Source organism: Polyodon spathula, chromosome 24 (assembly GCF_017654505.1).
Source record: "Polyodon spathula isolate WHYD16114869_AA chromosome 24, ASM1765450v1, whole genome shotgun sequence".
In the NCBI taxonomy this organism is placed as follows: domain Eukaryota; kingdom Metazoa; phylum Chordata; class Actinopteri; order Acipenseriformes; family Polyodontidae; genus Polyodon; species Polyodon spathula.
In genome coordinates this window covers 7,681,685-7,700,055 of record NC_054557.1, presented here as the reverse complement: position 1 = coordinate 7,700,055, position 18,371 = coordinate 7,681,685, and the positions used below count along the sequence as shown (strand labels likewise).

General features: G+C 38.7%; 1 pseudogene; it reads left to right on the top strand.

Annotated features, from left to right (window-relative positions):
- The window catches only part of LOC121299245, a 44,125-nt pseudogene extending 37,746 nt beyond the window's left edge, over window positions 1–6,379 (top strand).
- The last annotated feature ends 11,992 nt before the right edge of the window (window positions 6,380–18,371 follow it).

Below are 18,371 nucleotides of genomic sequence, written 5' to 3'. Positions count from 1 at the left end.
CAGCGCTTTCTCTTTCTATTTTCTTACAGACTCAGAAGGCTTGGATGGAGAAGACCTTTCACAAAACAGAATGCATTCATATTTTTCCAAACAGCAAAGACCCAAGCAGGTACGTAGATCCCGATTCCAAAGCCATGCAAGGTTTAGAGGGGGACAACTTTAGTCTTTTTAACATCTTGTCACGTCTTGTTTTCTTATTCTGTTTTTTGGCGTGTGATAACTTAAGTTTATAGTACAGTATGCCCTTTTGCATGTGGAGAGAGGGTCTGGTGATCTAGTCTAGACGCCTATCAGTTTTCAGGGTGGCACACCCCATAGGTCAAGGCACGGTTGATCCATTAATAAAATTAGGTGGCACTGTGGTACTAAGACTTTGTAAGAAAGAGATCTGTTATGAATGCCATGACAATAGAGATATTGTCTGTTCACAAAAGGCTTTCTTAATATTTATTTCAAACACAGGGCAAAGTATGTGTAATGCATATTAATGTTAGCTGGGCAACTATTACATTTCTTATTTACAATCTAACAAGCAACTTGTAGATACCTATTGTTCACAGTACTGTTAGGCCAAGTGTGAATCTTACCTAGATTCCCCCACAAAAAGTTACAGTATATTATTTTTCTAGTACTGTATAGATGATACACAGTTAGTACCATACAGTTTTAACTAGCTATATAAACTTTAGATGAATCGTTATTATATAAAACAAAAACTGATTTAAAAAGTATATTGCCATTAAGTGTTATTATTTATTAGCATAATCTATAACTGTTCATAGTATAATTAATAACATATGTATAAATTGTATGTAATGGATTGCTAAACTGATGTGTTACCCAAATAATTAAAAAACACAGATGCAGTGCCTTACTCGTCATAGTATGTGCCAAATCTGAAATGAAATCATACTATTTGTAACGCAGTTCCCTAACACTGGTAACACTGAGCAAGCGCTTGGAAGACAGGCTCTTTAAGAGCTGTCAGAAGGTGTCAGAATTTGATATAACACATGTTAAGACGCCCCTCCCTAATGGGTCTAAGAATATTCAAAAGCTAATTAACTCTTCAAAACACCTGGCTGTGACATCAGCACAGCAGAGACATCTTATTGATTCCAGTGGAGCTGAATATAAATTAAACTGCTTAAACTGTTTACTTCTGGACTAGCCTATTTTTGATGCTTGCTGGAAATGTTATTCATAAGAAAGCAGAGCAGAATAGTACAATACAAGCTATAGTCTTCCTCACTCCCTTTGAAAGCTGCTTAGCATTATTTCACTTTGTGAGCGTATTCAGCTTGTTCCCTCCTGTTACTGCTACATTAAGCAATACTGAAGAAAGTTATGAAGTTACTTTTTCGTTAGGCTGTAGCTTGAGAAACAGAGACTAAAAGAGAAGACTATTATTTTCAACATGGGCCTACAAGGTTAAATAAAACAACAGCTATTTTGTATGGGGAAACAAAAGGAGATACTTCGCAAATGACAAGAAGGAAGTGTATTTATAGGTAGGCACAATTAGGATGAAGTAATTCATGCCACAATGGATGAGGTGGGCCTGCTGCCAGTTGCCGTGGCGATGAGTGCATGGCAGCACGTAACTGCCGTCTATGGCAGGAACAAAGAAGATGAAAGGGGAAGCTGTAATTTGGGAGACGGGGACAGGAGAAGGGCTTAGTGGAGAGAATGTGAAGTACTTTTATTAATCTTCCCCTCTGAGTCTTTCTAGCTTTAGCCTGTGTAAAACATTGTACATTGTAAATGTAGAGTACAAGGCATAATGTGTCAGTCAAGGTGGGAAAAATCCGGGAGCTTACAGTAAGCAACTATTTGGCAAATGCTTCCAAGTCTGCTGAAATATTTCAACAGTATCAAAAGGGAGGACTATAGGGGCCATTCTGAAGAATCACAGCTCTTTCCCTCACCCATTGTCATCCCTATCCCTTCAGTACAAATCGAACGGCTTGCATAATCAGTGTCATCCTGGTTTATGATTCCTCTTATTGAACACATTGCTGTATCTAACTTGCCATTCACTTTTAGGTGTTGCTGTGGCCATTTAATAGGGCAGCATGTGGCCATCCTTCCCAGCTGTACAACTAATAAAAGTGCAGAGGAGAGCAGCTAGCTTGTGCAAGTGGAGCCCCAGCCAGAGAAATGGTCCATCAGCAAACACACGCAGACCAGCCCCACAGACGCCTATGGAATCATCGAGTTCCAGGGAGGAGGCCACTCCAACAAGGCCATGGTAGGACTGTTTTACTTCACAGCTAACTCTAGCTATGCCTATGGACAAAGTGCACTAATGTCTTTTTTACGATTAGTAACTAGACCTGTATACAAGAGGCAGGTAAACAGAGGACACTGCAAACCTATCAAGCCAAGCACCTTTTAAAAAGGTAGAAAAGGTAATCCAGCAATAGAAAAGTTTTACAGTTGAGAGGCCATTATTATAGATGTTTCTAAAGTTTCAAGATTTCAACCACAAAGCTGACTATTACTTTTGATAATTTTTTCTAGTATATCCAGGTACCATATGACACCAAACCAGACAATCTTCTTCATTTGATGGTTAAAGACTGGCAGATGGAGCTTCCCACCCTCCTCATCTCAGTTCATGGAGGCCTACAGAACTTTGACCTGCAGCCCAAACTGAAGCAGGTGTTTGGGAAAGGCCTAATTAAGGCTGCCATGACAACAGGGGCCTGGATATTCACTGCTGGAGTCAGTACCAGTAGGTCTCTACTTATCTACTCCACTGTTTGTGATTAAAAGTTCCTGTCACTGATCTTGAGAGGAACCTGAATTACAAAAGTTTTAAGTTATTACATTTTCATGAGTGGCATAAAACTGACAGGACACAAAATTCCAGGCAGTAGGAAAGTAGGATTTAATTCGAAACAGTACACTATGACGAATCATAATAATATAACAAATAGTAATATAAAGAGAGGATATGAATACACAAGACAGGTAACGCAAAAAATTATGACAGATTTAGTTAAGTAATGCATTTTTTTTTTTATTAAACATTGCCATTGCTGTGCGGGGCTCTAAATCAGAAGCCACCATTGTGATGTCATTGCTACAAGCTGCCCATTTAAATGTGGAAAATAAATATGCTTTGGGAAATCAACACACTTAATATAAAAAAAAATGTATGCAATGGATTTTTACCTACCATTTCTTAACAGAAATCACACACTACTCAGTGACAATTCAAGTGGCACAGCAATAGGAATATCCTCTATTTACCATTGGTGTGCTTGATTGGTGTATTTGATTGGTTTACTTGGGTTTATTTAAGGTCTAGTTTAAAGGTTAGTAAGCATACCTCGTTTTAAATGTTTTGGAGGAATATATGTCCATTATTATATAGCTGCCTTTGAATAGGAGGATCCAAGTGAATCCTTTTTGTTTTGCAGGGGTGATCCGCTACGTTGGAGATGCCTTGAAAGACCATTCCTCTAAATCAGGAGGGAAGGTCTGTGCCATAGGAATCAGACCCTGGGGCATAGTGGAGAACAAAGAGGACCTCATTGAAGCAGATGTAAGTGCCCAAGCACCGAGAAGCATGGTATCAAATCGTATGGACTAATAAAGGTGTTGGGGAAAGTATTTTGGTTGCACTTTGACATAATAATGACAAATTCCTATGGATTCCAATTGATTAGATGTTATTCCTATTGCATTCATCTTGAATTCATTATTAATAGGACCATTGTAGAAAGTTATAAATTATACACAACATATATATATATATATCTGAGGTTTTTTTTTAGTAACTGTGAACTTGTTTCTACATTCATTTTACAAGTGAGGCTCTTGAAAGAATAGATTTTTAAAGTGTGTGCACCAATAACTTGTAATAAGTGAAAAAATTAGGATAGTGTTGGGGCTCAGTGGAAGGACTGTTGTTACGATAGTGTATTCATAGAGGGCTCCTTTTCACTGTGAGTACTGATGTTGGGTATATTCCTGGCTATGGGAGCAACTATCAGAGTTGTTGTGTTTGAAGATGAGCTAATTTATAACGGACTCGTTTAAAATAAAAATCCCTCTCGCTGAAAACTAAAGAAATGTTTAACAAATTTTTCTACAAGCGTCTTTTAATCCATCTAAGATAAAACTCTCAAGATGCCTTAGCGTGTTATTTTCAATATCTGACGTTGCTGAAATGTTTGTCTGCCAGTTTCTTTAGTTAGGTTTTTAGTGTTTAAGTGTACTTCAACAGCATAAAAATACTTTAAACACAGTCTTAAAACACAAATATTTCCTCTAAAGACGGTGACAAAGCTTCTCTGCAGACTCAGACATTTATTCAGCTTTGCTCAGATTTGATGACTGTGTGTCTAAGTTGAAGATAACACACATTTTTACTCTGTTCCTGTCCTCTCAGGTAACGAGGCAATACCAGACCATGTCCAACCCTCTCAGTAAACTCTATGTGCTCAACAGCAGTCACTCCCACTTCATCCTGGCTGACAACGGCACTTGTGGGAAGTATGGGGCCGAGGTCAACCTGCGGCGACACCTGGAGAAACACATCTCCCTACAGAAAATAAACACCCGTAAGAAACCTCATTTTACCTACATGCTTGGACACCTAAGACTGAATGGAAGCCTTTAGCCAGTACATATATTGTAATATTTATTTTACAATATATGCACTACAGTATACCCTCATATTATCCCGTAAGACAGATTCAGAAACCGTACTGTAAGCATATAAATAGGCAACATAGAAATAAAAAAACAGTGTTGAAAGCACTATCCAAAATGTTTGTCTGCTTTACTTTTTTCTTATCATGTTGAGTATTTCTTAAGGACATTGATCCTTTATGTGACCTGTGGGTTTCCCTTTGTCATCCTATGCCTGGAGCTAGTGATAAGGCAGGGACAGCAAAGGGATGCTCAGCTGTCATCTCCAACATCAGACAACACTATCACTGCAGCGAACTATAGTGCACCACCGACTCAGTGTTACTACAATAAGCTGCAGATGATTGGACAATTTTGGATCTACAAACAACCAGGCAGCAGACACAACATTTTTGTTCATTTAAAATGAAGAATGATACCACAGTGAAAACATGTTCAAATTTTGAATTGCCACCAGTGTCACATGAACCACTATTGTATCAATAAGAGTAAGAGTGTATCTTTGACCCATGCTTGTTTCTCATCTCTCATCGGTTGTTTCTCTGTGTTGCAGGACTGGGGCAGGGAGTGCCTGTGGTGTGTCTCATAGTGGAAGGGGGCCCCAACGTGATCTCCATTGTCCCGGAAAGCCTGCGGGAGGACCCCCCAGTGCCTGTGGTGGTCTGTGATGGCAGCGGTCGGGCCTCAGACATTGTGTCCTTTGCATAAAAGTACACTGAAGAAGCCGGGTGAGGCTTTCTGGGCCGTGTTGTCCATTGTGTGGTATTAGCGAGGCCTCACTGGTCTGGATTAGGCGATGGTGCATCACTGCAACTTTTCATGCTACCCTTCAGTATAATTCGTTGCCTATTTCCTTGTTTATGTCTTTTTTAGACTTTGTCAAGTACTTTATATGTAAATAATTCATGTTTTCAAAAAATAATTCTAATATTTTCCTTCTCATGCAGGATAATTAGTGACATTGTAAGAGATCACCTCCTTGTCACTATTCAGAAAACATTCGACTACAGCCGGAACCAGGCTAGTCAGCTTTTCATGATGCTGATGGAGTGTATGAAGAAGGAACTGGTGAGCAGGAGATCTCAACGGCTCTTCATCAGCTGTGCAAGCCAAGGCTCAAAGGGGTGCTCACCAAGGACTCTTATTAGCACTATTGTCACTGGTCCTTGTTTCCTTGCAGTGTTTTACAGTAATCGTTTTTTCAGAACCATGCTATAGTTTTAACTGTTGTTCCCTTTATCCTATTGGTTCCTGTGTCAGACTCACTCCTGTGACCTTTGGCACCAGAAGTATAAGGAAACCCTGAAGCAGTTGTGTAAATTATAGTAAATACTGTATCCTTAATTAAAATATAAACTCAAAGAGGACAACAGTAAGGGGACCGGTTGTTATGCTGCTAATGCTAATAAGATGTAATAAATCAAGGAAGCAATATGTATCTTAATCTCCAGCATTAATCCTAGATTGGCAAATACAACATTAGACCAACACACTATTCCAGGTATAGGCAAGTCCTGGTCCTTCCTGACTAGGTCGTGTTTGAATCAAGTCCTAAAACAAGTAAGGACTTCAGACCTTCAGAAGAATAAGAGATTGCCTATACAAAACGCAAGCCAAATTCTGTTTCCATGGTTTTCCATATAAGTGAACACACTGGTCTACAATTTAAAGGATACATGCAGAATACATCTGTAACAACTTCACAATAAATGTGTTTTGGAGAACCTCCTTGTCCTGTTGCATTTTCCATTCCTGTGTCGTTGTTTTTTTGCCTGCATCATTTTCTTGTTGAAGCTCTTTTCCTCACACGCTCTAAACAACTTCCCACAACCAGCCAATGTACAATACCAAGGGGTGAAGAAACATCCATCCTGCTCCAACCTCTTAAACATGGAGTTACTCACCCCTGAAGTAGACAAATGTTTCAGCTAGCACCTTCATCAGCCTGTGCTGTGATGGCACTAGCTGGAAAGATTGTCTACTTGCCTATTGTATGCATCTCACCTCCAAGACCCAATCGCATCTGCTACCCTCATTGTTTTCCTTCATTGGTTTGTTATGAATATGTATATATACAGTAACAGTCAAAAGTTTGAGTACATTTGCTGGAAACTAGGTTTTTCATAATTGACAATGTTTTACATTATATACGTTTTTGTAAATACTTGAAAATGAAAAGACGTTACAATATACAAAACAAAACATAAAACACTAAATATCTATGATATACAGTATTGTGCTAACGGATATATAACACAACCACCAGACATCATGAGATGGAAATTACATTACAATAATGTTTCTTCTAACAACATAAATTAAAAACAAAGAAAAAATAAAACTAACATAAACAAACAACCAATTTTAAATACATCGTAGTTAAGGTAAAAAAATTTCAAATTACAAAAACAAAAAAAATCATGTATAAATCATGTAACTGCTGGAGTCTGGTACTCTATTTGTGAACCTACTGTTAAGTAAGACTTTGCTGTTTCTGCACTGCATTTTAAAACTACTTGGTATTAACTGCAGTATTGTTCTGAAATGTCATTTACATGTTAATGGATTGAAAAACACGACTGAGATCCCGTTCATTTGAAACCACACGCTTCACAACGTGATGTGAGATTAGTCAACTATTCGTTTCTGAGGGCAACTATTAAATTACCCCTACTATACACTACATAAACTGTCCATTTCCTACCTTAGATAACAGTGTTCTGAATGGGCTCAGAAGGACAACAGGACATTGAGATGGCAATTTTGACAGCTCTGTTAAAAGGTATGAATTTTAAAAGAATTTGAAATAGATCTGGAAATTCAATTGCAACTGGAAAGCAGGAAGGCATTTCTGTAACAGGAATGTTCATTGTGTACTTTGCAAGATCCTAATTATAGTGACAAGATAGTTAGCATGTCATTACAGTGCTGATCATGGAAGATACAAGAGTATGGGAAATCAATCAATCTCTCTAAGACAAAACAGTCTTTAATACAAACACAGAATGACTAAAAAATGTCTTTGTGTAGCATGAGCAAATTTGGACACTATCTTTTGCCGTGCTTCTTGACAGATTTGTTTCAACTGCTCAATATTTATCCATTGGGGTTATCTTGGGGTTTATTAATTGTTTCCATGTACAGGTACCAATGCAGCAGCCCCAGACCAGCTGAGCCAGAGATGCCCATACACAAAGATCTGGCTGTGTGCAATATCAACCCTGTTCCAAGCCAGAGCCAGGCTCAGCTGGTCTGGGGCTGCTGCATTGGTACCTGTACATGGAAACAATTAATAAACCCCAAGTGTGTGTTTAACTACACAGTGCTTCAATTTGTTATTTAACAAAGTTTTTGACCGGTGTCAGCACCTCTGCTCTATAATGGATGGCTATATACAGTGAGTATTGACTCCCTTCATTTATTGCAGTGTTACTGCTCTGAGAAGCCTGCAATATGTTGATTTTGAATAAATTGCCTCGGGAGATAGAAAGGGTTTTTGGTTCCATGGCTCAGTTAATCTCCTGTTATGTGTGTAAACAAACAGAGCTGGATTGAACTGAAGAGGCTGTTGAAAAGTGGATAAATATTGAGCAGTTGAAACAAATCTGTCAAGAAGCACAGTAAAAGATAGTGTCTAATATATATAGACTTTGTTTCTATCATATCTTCGTGTCATTTATAGTATCTATATATATATATATATATATATATATAGATATATATAATATAATATTCCCATACATATTATATATATAATATATATATATATATATATATATATATATATATATATATATATATATATATATATATATATATATATTCCATACAATATTTTCAACATTTACAGCATTTTAATACAGTAAAATCTGTATTAACCCTTTGCAGTCCATTTATTCAGCGGTTGTCTGGCGCGTCAGGTCCAATTTATTTTCACACGCGCTGTTTATTTTACACGTGCAGTTTATTTTAATTTTTTTCAGCGTAAAACATTTTTAAACGGCATTGAATCGCAAAAGGACACTCAGTACTGTATCTTAGAGCCAAGCCCCACCCCTTGTTCGCTGTATTTTTCACATACCTCTTTATAGACATGCATACTGATAAATCCTCTCCTGATCACTCGTTTTATCACCAAACTCCTCAATAATGCGATCCAAGTTATTATTTTATTACTTTAACATCTCAAACATCGCTGGATGCAGAAGCAGCTATCTCTTTTGTTATGTCCGTGTTATCTCTGTGGTGCATGGGGCTATGAGCTACGCCCTTTTTTCGGTTTCATTCGGCTCCTATCGGTCTCACTCGGCCATTGAAAGGCTTTCTCGGATTTTTCCGGTGAAAAAACGATTAGAGAGCAGTGCTTTACATCGGACTGGAAAGGGAAAATTGTAATGTCGGACCTGATCCAACAGAGGACCGCAAAGGGTTAACAGTCACCAAAGCCAAGTGGTTGTTATCTGCTTTTACCAGTCAGTAAACCCTAAAATAAAAATATATATAAAGAGGCAATGGCACATTGAATAGGCAGCCATCTAACGTTTAACAGCCATAAGCGTTTATTCTCTTTGGTGATACGTTAATTCAGTTGTGACTGATATAAGTGAAAGCTTGTGTAGAAGGTGGTGGAGTAGCAGGTTGTCGTAGCAACACCATCAGGTCACCACATAGACTCCAATGACACATATTCATTTGTTCTAGCCTTTGAACACCCTCTCAGCCACTGGTACCCCCACTCAGGAGGAGAAGAGAAGAAGATTCTGATGTCAGAATGGGAATGGGGACACTAGTTCCAAGAAAGGGGATGAAGAGGAAGGAGACAAAAAACAGAGAAGAGTTCGGACTGGGACCAAGACCTATGAGTTCTACAACGCTCCCTTCACCAAGTTCTGGTTCTATACGGTGAGTGGCAAAAGAACATTCGCTGCTTTGTTATCAAATCCATTAAATGAATAGATTTTCCTTGATGAAACTAATAACTAGCATGTGACAAAGTTCAGAACGAGTTATTCTGTTACACTGTTATAAAATAGAGAATACTGAAACCTTATCACAGTATAAACTTTAAAAATGCATCCTATATTTACCTCTCAATTGAATTATACAGTACATATTAACATGGTATATACAATAACAAAAAAGACTAATTCACTTAATTCAATCTTGGGATAAATTTGCATAAATTCGATAGCATTCTATACAATATGATTTGCAAGTATCTTTTATATTTGTAATGTATTCATAACTACGGTATTGTTTTCAGTATGGGATATACTGGAATACAATCCATACTGAAGTTTAAACGAACTGCGAACTGAACTCATTTGTGCTGGTCTTTCTCTAGATCTGTTACATGGGCTATCTGATGCTTTTCAATTACATCATTCTGGTGAAGATGGAACGCTGCCCAACACTTCAGGAATGGATAGTAATCTCATACATCTTGACACTGGCTTTAGAGAAAATACGAGAGGCAAGTCAACACATTTAGAATGACCCAACGCTGGCTTCACTTCAAAAAATCACACTATAAATTGTCCAATCCATGCTGGAATCTGGGTACAGGCTATAGTTGGGGGGTAATGCTTTCAGTTACATTGAGCATGCCATGTATAACTACATTGGCTTTTCATTGCCATAGTAAAAGCATAGCAAAGTGTAATAAAGCATAGTGAAATAGTGGTAAAGTATAGCATTGTAAAGCACAGAGAGGCATGGTAAATCAATTCTCCATAACTATTAAACATTGAATTTAAAAATACTAAAAGAAAATTAATTCAATTACTTCAACTGAAGACATTGACAAAGACTGTCATTGAATTAAGCATATTAGAAAAACATGGTAAACTATGGTAAATGCATAGGTTAACCATGAGGAAAGCATGAGGGACAACTGCAAAATGACTGTGGTATAAAGGGATAGAAGTAAGATAAAGGGATATAAGGAAGAGGGAAGACTAGAGAGGTCCCTTATAAACAGTTCCCATAACAAAAGCATAGCTAAGTGTAATAAATCACAGTGAAAGAATGGGGAAGCACTGTAAAGCACAGATGCTAAAGCATATAAAAACATGGCAAAGAATGGTAAACTATGGTAAATGTACAATATAAACAGGCTAAAGCATGGGGCAAAACTGCAAAATGACCATGCATATTTACCGTATTAAAATCATGCAATATGTGCCCTGTTTTCCAGATTCTGATGTCTGAACCAGGCAAGCTAAAGCAGAAGATCAACGTGTGGTTGCAGGATTACTGGAACATCACTGAGATGGTGGCCATCTCAGTGTTTTTGGTGGGTCTGCTCCTCAGGTTGCAGTCTCAGCTGTACATGGGCTACGGGCGCGTCGTCTACTGCATGGACATCATCTTCTGGTACATCCGGGTACTGGACATCGTTGGGGTGAACAAGTACCTAGGACCCTATGTCATGATGATTGGGAAGATGGTGAGAATTTAAACACATATCAGATTTTCCTTGCAGGCAAATTGCAGGCATAAAGACACTAAGAATACACCATCAATGTTCTAGAAGTATTGTAGCTATGAGGAATGTCAAATTGGTTTTAATTCAGCTATGAGTAAATAACCACAGCACTCCATGAATATTCTGAGTATAATATCAAGGAGGCTGTGTGGTCTGCTAGTTAAAGAAAAGGGCTTGTAACCAGGTGGTCCCTGGTTCACTCCCAGCTTACTCACTGTGTGACTTTGAACAAGTCTCTTAACCTCCTGGTGCTCTGTCTTTCAAGACATACATTGACTCTACAGCTGCTGCGTAGTTCACACACCCTAGTCTCTGTAAGTTGCCTTAGATAAAGGCATCTGCTAAATAAACAAATAATAGAAAAAAAAAGTTAGTAGTTAACTGCACATGTGCTATCTTTTACTATTTTTTCCATGTGTAAATCAGATAGGGAAATAAAGAGGGAGCAGCAAGTTTACATTTTGGCGAGCTTTGACTATACTTTTCTGTTGTCACGATGCAGCTTTATGTATGCCCGAGTGATTTTTATGTTTCACTGGTGCTATTTGGCTCTGCTAATCCTTGGGTTTGTAAAGAAATGTTTTAGTCTCATCACCTAATGCATGCCCTTTTTTTACCCAGAGTGCCTCATAAAAAAAAGTCTATTGGAAACACTGTGTAATCTGTCCACATGGAAGTCTGTATTACGGCTGAATTAAGTATAACTATCATGAAACACAAAGTAGTATTGTATAGCTGCATGCTTGCATTGGGAGCTCTGAAACTGTGGCTGTCTGTTGGATGATTTGGGGGAAATGGCTGATAATGGAAATGCCCGTTTAAATAAATCCTATTCAGTTGGTTGGCTAGTGTGAAAACCAATATCTCTCAATAAAGAGTTGGAGTAACTTGTAGTGAAACAACAATTTCATATCATCGCCCTAATATAGAACGCATGGGAACGGTTTATTTTGAGTGGCATAAATACATATTTAATTAACGTGCAAGTAACCATTTGCTGAAGTTTAGTTACATGTTAATAAACAGTCAAAAGATATACCATGCATGTGTGTATCTATCAATAGGCTACCATTTGAGCTCCTGTTTCATATGTATGTTTGAGACAGTTTCCTGCTCCATTAAAAAAAGACACAACAAGACTGGTATGTAAAACTATTAATAAGCTATTAACAAGATCATCAAAATGTGAAAACGTGATCTGACTGGCAATCATGTGATTTAAATGCACATGATTCAAGTACTGTGGATAGATAATATCTAGTATTATGGTCAAATCTGTGGCAAATATATAAAATGACTGTTGTGTATAATGTTGAAAAGCAATTTAAAATAATGAGTGTATTTAGCCTTTATTTTATTGTAGGGGGTATGCAAATGGTTTCCGATTGCATATATTTTGACTGTTCATTAACAGGACCTTTAGTACTGCTGTAATTGGATACAGTAACAATAAATGATGTCATGCAAAACAAAGCAGAATGGGGTAGTCAGAACGTCCTATTCTGAAGCATTGATAGCAGGGCTGTGTTTGCAGATGGTGGACATGCTGTACTTCGTGGTGATCATGCTGGTGGTGCTGATGAGTTTCGGCGTGGCACGGCAGGCTATCCTGCACCCAAACGAGGAGCCCACCTGGAGGCTGGCTCGGAACATCTTCTACATGCCCTACTGGATGATCTACGGAGAGGTGTTTACGGATCAGATAGACCGTAAGACTAGAATTCATAGTAAGATTCGGTTTCCTGTTTTCCAGGCAGATGATCAGATCTAAATTAGACTCCCACGTGTGTCATTTGGATTTGTTTGTCTTTTAGGCTGTATATTGTTGATTCTGGTCCTTGTTCTCTTTCGCTCCCAGTTTTTCCTTCAACGATTTGAAAAGAAAAATGTGATAATCTAACAAGGAACAATTTAGTAATAGCTGAAGCTAAGTTGTTTCTTGCTAGATATTCTTGACTGAAGATTGATGTTGTTTAAAGTTGCACTTGCATTAGAAATGGATACAAAGTTAATTTTTGCAAAAATAAGCTATGGTAGTTCCACTGAAACCACTTCCATTGTAAACATATAATTTTCGGCCGTCATTTGAAGGCACAATTCACATCTTATAGACCCTTGCCTTTTCTTACCTGTCCTGTAACCCCTGGCTTCCTGTATCTCTTGGCTTCTTTATTTTCATGTTTATAAGTTGCTTCTTTGAATACAGCACTAACTACATCTTTTTATTACACTAATGCACTCAGGCATGCAAGACATTATCAGATTGTTTGAATGCCATTCTGCTTATGTTTTACTACAGATCTAGACACTAAGTAAAATATTCCTCTTTTTCCTGTTCACCTTGTTAAAGAGGCAAAACATATAGTAAACGATACAAAAAAACAGGGCTAATTGTGGGTACTTTTATTGGTATTTATTGACTATATTTTTTCGTAAGGTATCATTATTATAACTACTGTATTATGTCATAACAGATGGTAGTACAGTAAAACACCTGAGAATAGATAAATGACTGTTAAATGTAAATCTTTAGATTCTGAATATGTTGTTATTCCCTCTAGCACTTACCTGATACTGTTAACTAGGAGCTGGTTCTATAGTGCAGCCCTGCTCCACACAACCCGGTTCATTTCCCAGCATCATCTGCCAGCAAGTTCTTCAGTTTTACAATGTTTGCTTGACTGTCCGTATTAGTACAGATTTAAAATGACCTACAATACATTCGGCAAACATTTCGGAATGATCTCAATTCTTTAAAATGCTGCTTGATAAGACCATGCCAATAAGGCACTCCTTCAGCTGATAGTATATTTAACTTATTTTTCTTTTGTCTCTTTGCTTGGTTGAGCTACATTCTAGTATACACTATGGAAATTAATCGAATGTGTTTGCTCATTTATGTATCCTACAAGCCTTTTTTTATTTTGGTGCCGTTTGGTGTCTAAAATGTAAATGAATTCAATTTGATTTGCATTACAAATTGAACAGATGTGTCTCTTTTTTCTGCTGTTTGTTTGTTGATTTTTATACGAGGGCTGAGTGTGTTAATGTTGTTTCTTCCCCAGCTCCATGCGGAGACAATCTGTTTGATGAGGATGGGAAAAGCTTCCCTCCCTGCATCCCTGGAGCTAGGCACACTCCCGCCATTATGGCGTGCTACCTGCTGGTGGCAAACATCCTGCTTGTAAACTTATTCATTGCTGTCTTCAAGTAAGAGCCTTGCTCACAGGATGGCATTGCAGCACATGCTCACTATGTAGATCTCTTGTGTGCAGTTTTGAAAGGATCACCTGTTACAGCAAGCGTGTATCTCCGTTTTTAAATGTGTTATGTGCAGGTGTCTTTCAGGTTGCACTGCATAGGGCATTTCATCTGGAAAGTTTAACCCTTTTCAACTAGCTCTATCTCCTGATGATGAATTGGCTTTGTAGCAAGTGAAATGCTTTGACCGTGCTGTGGTGAAATGACAGGCAGGCATACAAACAGAGAGCTTTCTTTCACCTTTTATAACACCAGATTATATGGGCTATATCTCATTACAGTACCTCAATGCTCCACATGAATTCAGGCAATTGAATGCATGTTTGATACAACATGTGCTTCACTTTAAAGCACATGTCTTGCTTGTCTCCCACAGCAACACCTTCTTTGAGGTCAAATCCATCTCCAACCAGATGTGGAAGTTCCAGTGTTACCAGCTGATCATGACTTACCATGACAGACCGGTGCTGCCTCCCCCATTCATTATTTTCAGCCTCATCTACATCGTAATTAAACGCATTTGCTGCCGCTGCAAGCGGAGGAGCGAGAGAGAACTGGATGAGCGGGACGGAGGACTAAGTAAGTGCATTGGCTGGTTTTGTAGTCTTTTAGCCTCTACCCTTTATCAAATCTGGTTTTGTAGTCTATTAGCCTCTACCCTTTATCGAATCTGGTTTTGTAGTCTATTAGCCTCTACCCTTTATCAAAGTGTTCAGTTAGAACATGTTAAGACTCCCAGAACTTTTAGCTCTCAATGACAAGTAGAAGTACTAAAAGTCTTTGAGAGAGTCTCAAGGTGAAGTGTACATATGGTTAATCACACAAAACCATATAACATTATAAACAGAAACGTATGGTCAAATTGTAGAGAAGTGAGGTCGGGAAGCATATTAGTGTTGGTCTCTGCACTGAAGCCCATAGATGACACCCTGCAACAATGATATACTTCCCCCACTTTTAGTCTTTTCAGGAGTTAGTAGGCATAGAAAATAATTATCTAAGCAGAAACAATGATATGGAATCATATAGATTTAATGCCATGGAATCATGGCATTCATTAGATTGTAATTAAACAGGTAGTAGTGTAATCCCTGTTTTTCTCTCTCTCTCTATATTAAACAATTGTAATTGCAACAAGAATCACTCAGAATGATTGGAAACATCATGAAAAGCTAAGATGGGTCTTTTTGTTTCAACAGAGCTGATCCTGAGTGAAGAGGAACTAAATAAGCTGTATGAGTTTGGAGAGCAGTGTGTGGAAGAATATTTCCAAGACAAGGAAAACAAGGAACATTCACCCAGCGATGAGCGCATCAGAGTGACATCAGAAAGGTGCAGTTATCAGTGCTGTTGGCTTACTGTACATGTGGAACCATGTACTAACAGTTGCTCCACTTTGGTTTTAGCGATCAAAAAAAAAAAAAGCAAGCTCTTACCTGCGTTTACTTTAACACATGGTACAGTCAACATTGTGCCCTCTTTATACTTTAGAATATAAGACTTGTAGAGTTTACTGCTACTTTACTAGGTTCAATAAATCTCTGCTTGCAAGCAAGGTAGTGCTGCATTTTATTGGTCATTCCACCTGAAGGGTAAAATGGTCCCACCCCTTCTTGTTATTAACCAACCAGCTGCTTCCTCCAATGACTGACATGCTTTCAGCCAGTAACATGCTTTGACCCAGAAGATACTTCCTGGGAGACAGGCATGGAAACTGTCTTTAACCCTAGAGCAGTACCAGGTATCACTCTTTGAAATGGAAATGTTTGTTATGAAACTGCACATTTGAGACCTATGTAGCAATAGTACCTGCCATGTAAGATGTAGGGAATCATTGTGTTAGCTACAACCACTCTAAGCCTGGACTTTCCTTTAATATCCATACAACAGTCCACAGTCAAATTTATCCCTGAATGACCATGAATGTAATTATCAAGAGTGCATCGTAATATAGGCAGACTGCCTGGTGAAACCCTGGTTTAATAATGGCCATCCAAACATCCAGCAATTACATCACAATGCACTGCGCACCAACCACCCAAGCTTGTTTCTACAAATACAAAAAAATCAGCAGGAAATTTAACACAAATTGGATTCCTGCTCTCTGTAACATTAATATTTAGTTGCTGCCATCTGTTCTACATTTCTCAATGGTTGGTGAACGTGATGGAGAAGCTGGCGGGTATCGACAAGGTTGAGCTGACCCACACACGCTCCAGACTCTTTAGAGTGTGACCCAGTTTTTCTCCTCAGACAGAGCAGCGTCAACAGCTCCTACGGCTACAATATGTACAAGTACTACCTCGACGGAGACGAGGACTACCCCTGCGAGGGGATGGGAGCCACCTCGTCACCATCCATGCACAGAATATCTTTTAAAACCAAGAGAAGGAAGACATAGGTAAAACGATGCAGCTGACCCCATCCAGCGCTACTACGGTGACCACAAAGGACACCAGTCAAACCTCAGAAATCACCCAAGATACTCAAAGACCAGGCTCCTGTGTGGCCATAGCGAGTCCTACATCTAGTGACCAGGAAGCTCAATTAGGGACTGAAGATCCTCAAAGACAACCAAAGCCTCGAGAAGCCATAGTGAATGGCCAATCTGCTCTAGCATCAGGGAACACAGGCTTGACTGTAGAAATAGCAAAGCTGGAGGCCACCATTACCCCTTGGAAAGGTCCAAAGCCATGCGGTACTATCCTTCACATACCTTTAGCACCTTGCCAGACACAATGAAGTCCAGAAGCACTTTTATATTCACTCTAGCAAAGAGCATATCTGGTGGAGGGACTTATTGGACAACAGATCTCATGAGCCAAATCAGCCATTGGACAGTGGACAGCTTGTTTAAAATATAAGCTTCATTCGAGTCCCTATGGCCAGCCTCCAAGAGTCTCCATTCAAAGCCTGGATGACAAGCCAGTGTTTGTGTCAGATTCTGAAAGGCAGGTTAAGCAGCCAATCATGGACACAGAAGACGAGACAGGTGCCAACATGCCTTTAGTCGAGAGGACAGACCCAGACAGTTCTCTTTTGGCGGTAGAGGACAGGATGTATCCATCACTCAGGTCGAAGAGTTTGAATAGCAAACCTGTAAAAGTGAAATGCATGGGAGACAGCAGGGATAATCTCAGACCTACCAGCAGAGTCAAGGACTTTAAGGTGGCATGCGGCAGTGCAGCAGTAGATCAAGAGGCAGAAACCAAGACAGAGGAAGGTCTCAAGGAGAAGCAATCAACAGAAACAGATTGCTAATTCAACAGTGTGGCAGCTCGGTCAGTCAAAACTGATATGACTATGTTACTGAAATATAGCAATACTGAAGTGTTCTCTCGCCTTGGGATAATACAGTACAAAATCTACACACTGAGAACAAATGTAGAATGGAGACAAAGCTTCCCTTCCTTAACAGCAAATTCTTTAACAAGTACATTTTATGGCACACTTTATCTAATAACAATAATTGAAATATGCCTTTGACTTAACATGTACCTTTTTTTTTTTGTTTTTTTTAAGGTAAATGCAGTAGGCGTTTTTTTCTAATCCTCCAAGAAACATAATATTGTACAATGCATTTAACATAATGTTTTCAAATTATGTGTGTTTGATTCAGACAAACTGGGATTCAAATTCATCCAACATGTAATTTTGTATTTTTAAGGCATCAAAAGGTACAAGCTATCCATTACAAAGCCCCTTAAACACGTGCTTTAGCCCTTGGTCCGATCAAAGTTGCCCAGCAAGAAATCAGAGTTGTAATTGCTTGCTAATTGTACAGAATTAACCCTGTAAAATAAGGGCAAATGGGCAAATAGAAAGACACGTGGCCCAATCTTAAGGACTGCCAGCTATCACAGAAGAATGAATAACCAAGCAGAACAAAGTGGGACATGTGAAGCAAGAGCTAATTTGACTACTCAAACACATTCATTTGAATAGTGTTATTATATTT